This window comes from Puntigrus tetrazona, unplaced genomic scaffold (genome assembly GCF_018831695.1).
Source record: "Puntigrus tetrazona isolate hp1 unplaced genomic scaffold, ASM1883169v1 S000000904, whole genome shotgun sequence".
In the NCBI taxonomy this organism is placed as follows: Eukaryota; Metazoa; Chordata; class Actinopteri; order Cypriniformes; family Cyprinidae; genus Puntigrus; species Puntigrus tetrazona.
Window position 1 is genome coordinate 192,675 of NW_025048504.1, and position 12,082 is coordinate 204,756.

At 37.6% G+C, this 12,082-nt stretch overlaps 1 protein-coding gene across 9 annotated transcripts in view; it reads left to right on the plus strand.

Moving 5' to 3' along the window:
• The window catches only part of LOC122335819 (gamma-adducin-like), an 80,406-nt gene that overhangs the window by 40,401 nt on the left and 27,923 nt on the right, over positions 1–12,082 (plus strand). For 3 of the 9 annotated variants that reach the window (XM_043233626.1, XM_043233634.1, XM_043233633.1), the window contains exon 1: positions 10,920–11,186. The exons of 3 other annotated variants lie outside the window; for them this stretch is intronic. The gene's annotated coding sequence lies outside the window, so the exon portion shown is untranslated. Of the gene's footprint in view, positions 1–10,918; positions 11,187–12,082 lie in introns of those variants that run through there. 3 more of the 9 variants (XM_043233627.1, XM_043233631.1, XM_043233635.1) reach the window with 2 other exon arrangements.

The window sequence follows — 12,082 nt, forward strand, 5'->3', positions numbered from 1 at the left end:
CACTTTGTACATCCAATCAACAACCAGTGGACTGAACCAAGACCCAGTTCTACTTTTTCATTTTCAGTAACACTTTTTATGTCAGTGATTTGTATTTTCATTATATTGCGCATTATATTGCACTTTGACATAAGGTATTATCAGTTTATAAATATTTGCCAGAATGTATGTGTGTCTGTACAGTAATTATCTCACACACACTTACTGACTTGTGTGTTTTCCAGAGTGACCCAAGACAAATTGCTGACTTGCTCAGATCCTGTTAACACACACTTTACTTGGAGTAACTCTTCTAATCTCCATCTTTTTGTATCCAGACTTTTATTCACTCAAACCATAATCCTGCTTTTAGTCATAGTCATAGTCTCAGTTTTTTCTTCAAAAAGCCTGAAAGTTTTCCTGAAACAATCATCTGACCCATGTTAGCATTTGTTACTAATATTTTTTCATTATATTATTACACATCAGATTTAAAGGTCAGGAGTCACAGTTGAGGAAACACCCCATACTCAAGATGTAGCAGCTGTAGAGAGACAGAGAGATGTGGAGGTTATGAATTGACCGGTTGTTGTTTTTATAGAGCATTGTCATTTCCTTTGCAGCTGGAACAGGCGAGAAGGGAAAACAACAGAGTTTTTGGAAAACTAAACATTTACCCAGCATGAATTTGGGTGTTCCTCTGTGGAGCATCATAGAAAACAAGATCAGGATAGATGGACAGAATTTTCATCAAAGCACCAGGTTGTGATTGTACTGATTTGTTCTTCTGCTCTCCACAAACTGTGTCAAACTCATGTGATTGTTCAAAATTTACAGTGTTTTGTGCTAAAAGGTTGTAGTTAAATAGCCTTTGCATTTTATTCTATAAAAGAATTAGCCAATTATCATTTAAAACCATATTTGATTTGAAAAGAACTCAAGATAAATATGATCTAGCATTAAGCAGAGTTTAAATAACAGTCTCTTTATCGCAAAGCATGCAGAGTATTATTTTTTTTATGAGAAAACATGGTGGAAAGCTAAAAGGTTTTAAAAGAGTGCTAAAGAGGAATTATGCAAAAAGGTACATTCAGCTTGTAAGCAGTCTGGCCAAAAAAAAACTAAAACTAATTTGCATATCCTGCTGTGAATTTTGACCAGATGAAAAAGAGAAAATACAACTCATTACTTGATTTACGTTGGACATCCTATATATAAACAAATTGGTTATGAAAAAATGTAGAAAACTAGTTAAGTGGTAAAACTGAGTAATCATGCAAACCCTAGAAGCAGCCATTTAAAATTCCAATGTAATGTGCCCTCAGGCTCATGAAGAGCTCTTATACCCTGAAGTCATAAAAGAAAAAGAACACAACTTCACAAACTCAATATTGAGTCTTCTGGACCACCCAGTGTCCAAGAGAGCCCCAGTGAAGGAGCTCATGGAGATTGTTTTGAGGCCAGACCTCACTGCAGGAGCCATCTGACATTCTGTGAGTAAATAGCCTAGTTTATGAAATAAACACAACAGTAGTGTTGCTTGGTTGGGTTCCAGGCCGCAGACGACCAAGTGGTCCTGATTTCTTTATAAGACTTTTAGGCTAAAACTCTAGAAATGATTCAGACCTTTATTGCATCTAAAACTGTGTGACAATTCAATGTAAAATATGCTATTTCTGGTCCACTGATGACATCAAATAGAACTGCAAAAGTTTCAAACTCTTTTCAGATTATTGAAGCTGCCACTAAAACTGATTTCTAAAAAGTCAACCTCAGTTTGCTTCAGGATTCTATGAATGAAGATTCTTGGTAGTTGTTGACTCTAGAGATTTATGGTGTATAATGCAATACGTCAGGATCTGTATTATGGACTTCCTTACATTTTGGCAGGTGGAGAGCAGAGTTATGGAAGCTATTAACATTCTGTGGCTACATGTGGACCCTTGTTTATTTTTCCATATGTGGGTGGGGCAGGGAGAGTATTGCACTGTCTGTCATTGGAGACAGAGAGAGGCTCTCTGAGGGGGCCTGGATCCCTCCACCCTCTTCACTCCACCAAACAAAGCGCAAAGACAAACGAGTGCTGGGAGTCAGTGAGGTGGAAGGAGAGAGGCATTAGTACTGGTTGGATGGGTGGAGGGATGGCAGCAGTGAGGAATAGGATGAAGAGAGCAGGGGCAAAGAAAACAAAGGATAACAAGACTATGCAAGAATGTCCTAGTCCAATATTCTTTCTGTACCAAGAACAGGGAGGAAAAAAGAAAAGGAATTTAACAGCAACTTATCTAGCAAGTATAAAATCAACATATGTTGTTTTATACTTGCCAGCAACTACAAATATTGCATTTAAAGTGTAGTAGTAGTAGTAGTAGTAGTAGTAGTAGTAGTAGTAGTAGTAGTAGTAAAAGACTATGTTCTATTTCCTGCATTTTCACATCCATTTCATTTTCCCCATGTATCAAGCAAGGAAAGGATGACGAATGTGAAAAACCTGAAAAAACTTATACAAAAATGTAATACTCCTTGTGCAAGGACCTTTACTTCAAAGTCTGATGATATCAGTGATTAGTGAAAATTACATTTATGCAGGCTATCCTTAAAAGATCTTTCCACTGACTATCACCAAACCTCTTTCTACTATAATGGACACAGTGTAGTGTTTAATACCTCCTTATATATGTTGTAAATCCATTTCAGGGACAAAAAGAAAAAAAATTATGAAAATATCTTCATCTTCCAGTTCTGAGCTCACTCAATCCATACACTTCTCAGAAGTGAGAGAGATGATGCTTTAAACAGAGAAGAAGAGAAATAAAAGAGAAACTGAGATCATAGCGGGTGTATGAAAGTGATATTCTCCCCATTGGTCACTGCTGAGAAGTGAGACAGTCTGGAAGGTTTTTATTGGTTTACCAGTGACCAATAAATTCAGACATTATGTTGCCTCACATTTAAAAAATCTTGCTGTGCTCACACTCCTTGTCTCATATTCTGTCTTCTGATCTTGTGTGTGGTATCACTGCGTACTTTACGGAAAAAATTGTGCATTACAGCATCTAAAGTATGATGTCTCTGCTTCATTGTTCCTCCCTCGCTTCAGTCCTTTGTGTACATTGAAGCTGACATTTTTTGACACATTGTCTTGTGACTTAAACCCAGACTGAAATGGCCTGTTGAGGAGAGCTGGTTGATTTGCCTTGGCTAGATTCAACATTTAGAACACATTTCCTTAGCATAGGATTATATTGTAGTCTCTTGGCCTTTGAGACATGTGGGATCCACACTCAGGACCATTTATGAGGAGATATGCTTGAATTGGCTTGGTCAAGGTGAGTAATTTGTGATGGGCAACTTTGCAAAGAGGAAACATTTTACAACCAGTCTGGATCACCTTAACACTATCATGGGTGTAAGATATTAAGCTATTTTATAGACTTTGATATATGTAGTTCTAAAAACTTACCTTTTATAGGTCACATCCTTACTTTGTTACTAAAAATGACTCTCCTGTATTGCCTCACATGTACATGTTTACGGTTACAGAGAACCCGTGGAGCAGTCAGTCCCTTCCTTCCAAAATGTTCTATACTCATCCATTACTTCTTCATTCCATGGGGTGTGAAAGGAAACAGCTGGAAGGAGTGACCTTTACTCTTAAATCAACACGCTAGGAGGGATACAACTCATATGACTGAGCGCAAACTACTCCATTGAAAAGGCACTGACCGGCTCAACAACCCTGACTTTGACAGCTGTGTCCATTGGTGGTTCATTGTCAAGACTCTTCTTCAGGAACAAGTTTTCCATACTTGTGGGCAAGGTTGCTGGTAAAAATTACAGTATCCAGTATGAAGTTTTTTAGAATAGGCTCTCTCGTCTACAGTCCTAATGAGTAGACTGCATCAGACTGCACCATTTTTATGGACCGTATTCCAGGTTTGTGGGAAACGTGACGATTCAAGTTTATTTTATGTTGGATATAACTGTGTTTGGACTTGGATGTTGTTGAAATGTTTTCCTTAATATTCTAGAATTCTAGACTGAGCTGATAGTCAACTTGTGAGTTTAGGATCTACTTTTGGTTATGAGTCATATATTACTCATGCTTCAGTCTCTTTGCATATCATCCCAGTAGACAGTTGTGGACTCTGGCTGGATGCCTGTAACCCTGCAGGATCCCTTTGTCTGTCAGGAAGTTTGGCTCCTTGCTTTCTGTCACTTTACTTATCTTGATATGCTTTGTTCTATCTGCAGAGACCCATCACCACACAGCCATTAGTGGCCAATTCCATAAGAAATAGAAAGTGTTCTTGTCCCTACTCTACTTAGCTGTGCCGTTCTTCTTCCAAAGTTCTGCAGCAAATCTAGTGACAGGTCCTGTATTCCCTTGAATGAGCAAAGCAATAAAGCTTATATCTGTTTGGGAAGAGCTAGACTTGAACAGTGTTGCTAGCTGAATGGTGTTTCGGCAGGAGGTGGTGCTGTATAAATGGATTTGGCAGGGGAAGTGATGGCTCCTGCTGCTGGGTGAGTGGACATCTATGGGTCTCCATCTTGGCCTTTACGGCTGGTTCAGCTTGGAGCTGACCTTCTGCTCCCTTCACAGGGGCTCCGGAATTTTCCAAACCCCTGCTGATGGGTGTTTAGCATTAATACACAGTGGGGCATCCACAGTTCTCTCAGAAAAATAATGAAATAACCACCTCAGTGGGGATTTGATTCACTTCCTCCAACTAAACTGTCTTCTATTACAAACATGCCAGATTGTCAGCCTTACAGCTTTCAGTGCTAGTTAAAAGCTCATTAACAATTAATACATTATCATCCAAGCCAATATTCAACCACACTTTCCTTTCATCATAAAGAGATCAATTCTGACCTTGAATATTGAGAAAAACTGTTTTGTTTTGTTTTTTTCAATTTTCCCCCACAAATTAATTAGCTTTTTTTGCAACATGCAGCCATATTCTCCAGTCCCTAAACTTTTGAGTCACACATCTTGCCTGTTCCACTGGGATTTCCTGCCCTTAATTATTGCAGGCTTTGGCTTTGCTTGAGACACTTTTTTATTTATTTATTTTACTAAAACAACCTTCAAAGAACAAATCCAGTCTTCAGTCCATACCAAGATACACTACCTACATTAATAGGCCAGAAACTAAGCTAAGCAGTACCAACCATTGCTGCACCAACAACCTTTGCATCTCAACTTGCTTGTAGCTTGACTATTCAAAACAAGTCCAGGCAGAACTGAGATTTAACAGGTCTTTAGATAGAAGGCTATCTTGCCTTTCAGATGAGACCCCCTAAATAAAACTTTTTTTTTTATCTTCAGCTGGGGGGAATTTCTGAGAATGACATGGTGACTGCGTAGGAGAAAGTTCTCTGTGATTTCTTCATTCAGTTAAAATGCTTTGAAAAAACAAAGAGACCCAGAGGAAAGAAATCTCGCAACTCCCCTTCTCCCCTTCCTTCTACAAATTACTCTTTCATCTAGTGGCTGAAAGGGTCAAAGTTCAAGTTCATGACCTAGCATGTATTTGTTCACGCCTTTGGGAAGCCTATGAAAATTTTCACCTGGTTACTCATAGCAGACGGCAGATAATACCGTTGTAATCTATTGAAGGGCTTGACATGAGGTCTCATACAAAGAACTAAGCCGAAAGGTCATGCTATATAGTTGCACGTTTGCTTCATTACTTCTTAGTTTTTTTGTACACATGGTTTATGTTATCATGTTTTCTATATGTGAGTCCCTTGAAGATGGTAAAGAGAACCATATGTGAAGTTTGCAGGAAGGGGAGGAGGGGACTTACTTACCCAGGTTGATTGCTCTCTTAGGGCACGAGGTGGGGCCACAACATACATCTCCACTGTTTGTGTTTGTCTCCCTGGAAACCTCTGATTGTTCGACTGAGTGGACAGCAGATGTTTTTAAGTGTGTGTGCATGGAGGAGTGGTCATACAAAACTTGTGAGAAATTCTTTTGGCTCATGGAGTAATACATAATACATAATTCTCCTCTCTCTCTCTCTCTCTCTCTCTCTCTCTCTCTCTCTCTCTCCACCCACCCACCCACCACCACTCTCTATTTCTCTTTCTCTTTCTCTCTCTTAAATATTGTTCAATGACTAGTCCTGGTCAAGGCCAGGAGTACAGCTTCATCTTATGAACTCATCATCACACTCATAATCAACCCTACAATGGATAGATTGCAACAATGGCATCTGCGGATGTTAATGAGTCTGTTGTTCCCTTTGTCTCTATAATATTCATTCTTTGCCAGAAATGTTGAAATGGCTCCACTGGGACAGTGAGTATTATTTTGTGCTAAAGGTTGGTTGTTGACATACCCTTCGTTTCTGCACTCACTAAGTAAAATTGTGAGCCTGACCTATCCAGATCAGGTTATGCTGCTATCAGATAAGTAACAAAGAACTGAGACTTGAAGTTAGTAACAGGATTTTGTACGAAATGATGTATTCCATTTGTGATTGCTCTTGACATTTGCTGTTCCTTTTAATAATTCTCTGTAATTTTGATAAAGAACAAGCGGAAATGATACGACAGCAATTGTTTTCTTGAGAATCCTGTTATAACTTAAAATGTGTATAAATACAAGCATGACTGCAACTAATTAGCCACTAATTGAAGTTTTGTGTATGTTAGTGATTCTATTCCTCTAAAGCCAAGATTTCCTGCTAAGAACAGGTTTGACAGCCCCATGTGATATCCTCCACCAGTATCTAATCTATGCCTCTGAAATGACTTGAGGGGCTTGAACTTGTGTGGTCATGACATGGAGAGTCACAGCAGTGCCATGTGATACATAGCATACAAACATCCTCTTTATACGCTTATTTATCAGCTTCATCACAAAACAAGGCCTATTACACATGGGTGAATTGTTTCTAGATGGTTCTATTGGATGTTTTCAATGGATCAGTTATACTGTGATTATTGGTGTTTGTTTGGTTTGTGCAGTCTGCGGTTGTTAAATTGTAATCTATCTGATAATCTGTGAAAGACTAAATGTCTGTGAGTTGATTAAATAATAAAATAATTGACTAAGACTTATGTACACACATTATAATAAAAATCCATCTCAACACAATCAGATAATTATCTTTAATTTCAATAAAATAAGATCAAAGCAGCACAATTAAATTTTGCAGATTACATTTTGTATTGTGAATGGTTGCTATCACTATTATTCAGAATTACAGACTTTTTTTCACAGTTTATAATGATCAAAAGAGCAATGTTCTTTTTCATCAGCCATTACATAATCCCTAAACATGAATGAGCAAGTGAGCTAACAGGTTATTAGTGTGAAATTGATACTGGCACTGCTTTTTTCAGAAAAGGCTTTGTATAATTGGATACCAAGAATAATTAATAAGAGATCTGTAGCAAGATGAAAATGTACTGGGTTTTCAAGGAGAGGATTAACTGTCGTATACTACTACTTTGCCATATACTACACTTATCTGTTGTGTTGCTGCCTTTTTTAAAATGATTTAAAATGATTTTTTAGTTCTGCCAGTTTTCATGAATGTTCTGGGTGGATGAGGAATGGGGCTTTATATTGTAAACTTTAATGTATGACAACACTGTACATCAGTCTCTTATTTCAAAAGTGCAAGGAAATTCCTGTTTTCCATTATGTTCTCTTTTTTGCATCCTGTGATGCTCTGGCTCGGATTGAATTAAAACAATCGGAAATCGGCTCAAGGTAGTTCAAGGTAAAATCATTTCCCTTGAGGAAATCTTTCTCTAGATAAAGCATACAATCATGGAGAGTTCATGGAGAGCTGAGTGAAAACTACAGTATTTGTCAAGCTGTATCCAATGTTATTGGAAAAGTTGGTGCACCTAGCAGGAAATTTCACTTTTTACTCACTGAACTGGTCAGATTTCAGGCAAAATATGAAGGTAATGTTACTTTTGTCCAGCCCACGTTTTTAATATCTAGGCCTGTCTGTGACGAAGTTGACATGGTTCTGCATTCAGAAGATTTTTTTTGTGCATCTCCATGGTAATTATCAGTTACTTGTGTAGAATCTGAAAAATGACAACGTACAAAGATACAGCAGAAACTGTTTGTCTACTGCGCACATGTTTCCAAGACTGTTACGCTTCCCACACTTGTGGAATGTGTTGATGACCATCAGGTGAGACTGCCCTCCTGGCGGATCTTGGCACATACTTGCACATCAGAAAAAGCAGAATTAAGCGATCTGGTTAAAAAAAAACCCATGCAAAAATTACGATCATCAAACAGCACTGAATCAAAGCTGCTTAACATTACTGAATGAACTCAGCAGACATCACAAATCAGTATAACATCAGGTTAACTTTGGACCAGACATTGGACAGGCATTACATTTTGGTTGAGAATTAAAAACTAAAAAGGTTGACGTTGACTTAACCTTGGATTTTGGTTACACAACCTAAAAACAATGAAATATCAACATCAGCTGACATTGTATTGGACATTTAAATTAGTGTGTGTGTGTGTGTGTGTTCAAGATCTTCTGAAATGCTCAAGATCACAAATTTAATGAGTTTGTCTCATATCCAAGTTTATGTGCAGGTTCAGCAAGAGTGTCATTTAAGTGTGTGTGTGTTTGTGTGAAAAAGTTGTTTGACATACACTGTACGCATTGTTCAGAAGTCAGGGTGGGTTAAATATTAGCCTCTGAACACAATGATTCTACCGTCCCTGAGAGATCACACAAAAAGAGCTGCACTATGACGAAACATGAGAAATGATGGCCTGATTTGATATCACAACAGTATGCGTGTATGAGTAAAGCCACAACTGTGGGCAAATTTTTTGTGTTTTTCTCAGTGCAAACAATAGGTTTCACACCAAATGCAAACAAGGACTGAAGATCTGCAGAAGAACCGTATGACTTGGTTGTAATTGAAGGGCTGCAATGAGGTCTTGTGTTTGCATTTCAACATTTTTGCATCACATAATGCACTAGTACCTGTGGGAAACGTGGAGCAGAACCATCGGGGAGAGAGTAAACAAAGATGCCATGTGTTAGCGTAAAACCACAGGGAAGTACATCACATCTAAAGTACACAAAACATCTACACCTGTTCTGTTGGTGTTGCTCAAGTCAAATAGTAAGCAGAGGGAATTGTGGGAAAGGGAGCGATAACAGGGCATAGTCTCCATAAAAGTGAGGCTTTATTTCAGGCCAAACCATGAGACAAAGTTTTTCCGTTTGCTATTGCTGGCTCACAGGAATTCCTGCATGTCCTCTAGCTGTTGATCGGATTGACTGTCCTCCCACTGGACTTTTTGTGAACTGTTTCATGGAAACCATTTATTTATAGTCTGTCTGACTCGGTTTGACACTCTTTTTTTCTTCTTCTTATTGGTTTGCTTTAATCGTTGATCATATCCAAATCCTGCAATTATATTGCATAGGATGTGTACATTTTCTGATATCCTGGATTGAATTCATGTCTGTTTTGCCTGCTTTACTGTACTGATGGATGTCTGTGTACATAACAAGCATGCTCCTTACTTCCCTGATGTAATCTGAGATAAGGTATGTGTGAGTTATGTTTATCTGTGTGTTTATGTGGACAGGAAAGGTTTAAGAGAGAGATTTATGAATGTGATATCAGCGTGGAACATGGCCGTCTGCTCTTTTGATACCTGTTTTACCTGCTTATAAAAGTACACAAAAAAGTACACAATATATATATACACACACTGTAATATAATCAATATTTTTGTTTTAACATGTTTCTTAATAAAATGTAAAGAGGCATGGTAAGCAGTGAATACACTATAGCATCTGCCTACAGACACAAACTAGGCCATGCTAACCTGAACCTTGTGTTCTAGTCAGGAATTGTGTCATGGATGTTAAACGCTGACACATTCGAACAAATGGACTAGAAGACCAAGTAATTTATCAGAGAGTGAGTGTGGAATATATAGTGTTTTCAGCCTTCTGAATAGCAGATTGTGGGAAATAGTTATTCAGTGTTTTGTTTGGTTTTTGTTTTTGTTGTTGTTTTTTTGTGCTGGATGCTTTTAGAGGCTGGTTACAATTTGTTATAACAAGTTTTTAAATGATAATTTATGTCCTGATTTATACTTCTATATTGTCAATTTAATTTAGTTTGGAATACAGTCATATGTTAGGTGCAATTGCAATAAAAGGGTATTGAGCAATATATTCTTTGAATAATTTTCAAAACCCTAGCCATAAGAGTTAAACATTAAACATTTTAACAGGAACCTAGTGTGCTTAAAATTGCTTACTAGCTTTACATAAATTTATGGGGCAAGACATCATATCTTCATACATCATATCTTTTTTGTTTTTGCCTTTAAGTTAAATATTGATTACATTCTTTCTTGGCATTGTGACGTCATGACGTCAGCTTCACTTTCTCTGACAACTAACTGACAATTTTACATCTTAAAATACTTTAGTATAGAAGAATTAATTTACAAAATTATAATCTGCATGTTTCTTCTTGTAATCCGTTCAGAATATTTTATTTTGTCTAAACTGTTAATCCACAGCATGTTACAGATGCTCCTCGATTGTATTAAACCCAAAACAAACCCAAAACAATAATTGAATGCAGTGGAACACTTGCCATGATTTTGTAGTGGAACTATTTTTCACAGGGTTGTATTGAATCACAGTTTAGTTTTTTTTTTTTTTTTATGCGCTGGCTGCTCGTGTTATTCAGCTGGCTGCTTGGTTATTCAGGTACAGTGTTAATTTGTGTCATACAGTCGTTTATATCGCTCTCATGCACGCAGTATCGTAAACACTGACCTTTAATTCTTCTAGCTGGGACGCGGGTGGGCGGTGCATAGTGGATATCCCTTATTCCGATTGGTCGAGTGGATTAGTTCGCTCAGAGAAGGGGCGGATTAGTTGGTCACGTGACCTCTTCAGTTTCTCTTACTCTGAAGCAGATCGTCGTAAAAACACACACATACATACAATCACTCTACAACCGAAAAGCCCCCTTTTACGAGGAAAGAGGAGTGTCGCGGTGTGAGAGAAGCGTTTTGCGCTTTACTGAGTGGAATCGTGGTATGTATGTGGAGTTTGGGGGTTGTTTTGTCGTGTTTAATCCATTGAGGTAATCTCGGATTCTTGAGGCGGGAATGAAAGAGATGCGCTCTATTGCTCACTGGATTTTAGCTCAAACAGGTGAGTTTAACGTCTTTTAATTCTGTAAAAACACCCCGTTTTGTTTTCTGTGTTATGTCTTAACGACGAGCTGTCGTTTATAGCCAAATTTTGTGGGTAAGCAGATCACATATATCGTTGCATGCAATTTTAACAGCGTTGAGCAGCTTCAAAAGAGCGTCTTTTTCTTCAACCGACACTTTTTCCCCATAATCTTAAACTCTTTTTTTTCCACATCTCTTGTGAATTTAAAACCCAACGTTAATGTTACTATTTTTGTTTCGCTTGCCTAGTCGTTATTTTTTATTCTGGTTGCGAGACCCTGGGTGCCGCAAATGAAATCTGACCCCAAAAATCTTTCGCGCACTATTTATAGAGCTGCTAAAGATAAGAGAAATAGTTGTGCATACTAAAGATGAGGGGGTGTGGGAGGATACAGAGTGCATTTAAAGCTACTTTAGGGCTCACTTACGTGACCCTGGACCAGAAAACAAGCCATAAGGGTGAGGGTTTTTATTGTGATTTATATACCATCTGAAAGCTGAACAAATAAGCTTTTCATTGATGTATAGTTTGTTTGTATTTGTATTTGGCTAAGATAATACTTAAAATCAAAACTTTAAAGTTGTTCGAATAAAATCCTTAGCAATACATATGTTAAGTTTTGAGAGAAGTACTGTAGAACATTTAATTAAATATCTGCATGTACCATAATCTTAATATCCTTTTTTTTTTTTTTACATAAAAGAAAAATGTATCATAGACCCATACAATGGCTATTGCTTCTAATATACCTATGCAACTTATGACTGATTTATGGTCCAGGGTAACAAATATGAAAGTTATTTGTCATCTATTTTTTTTGTTTGTTTTTCAAATCCAAATTCAATGTCTGTTAGTGTATTAAAAGTACAAAG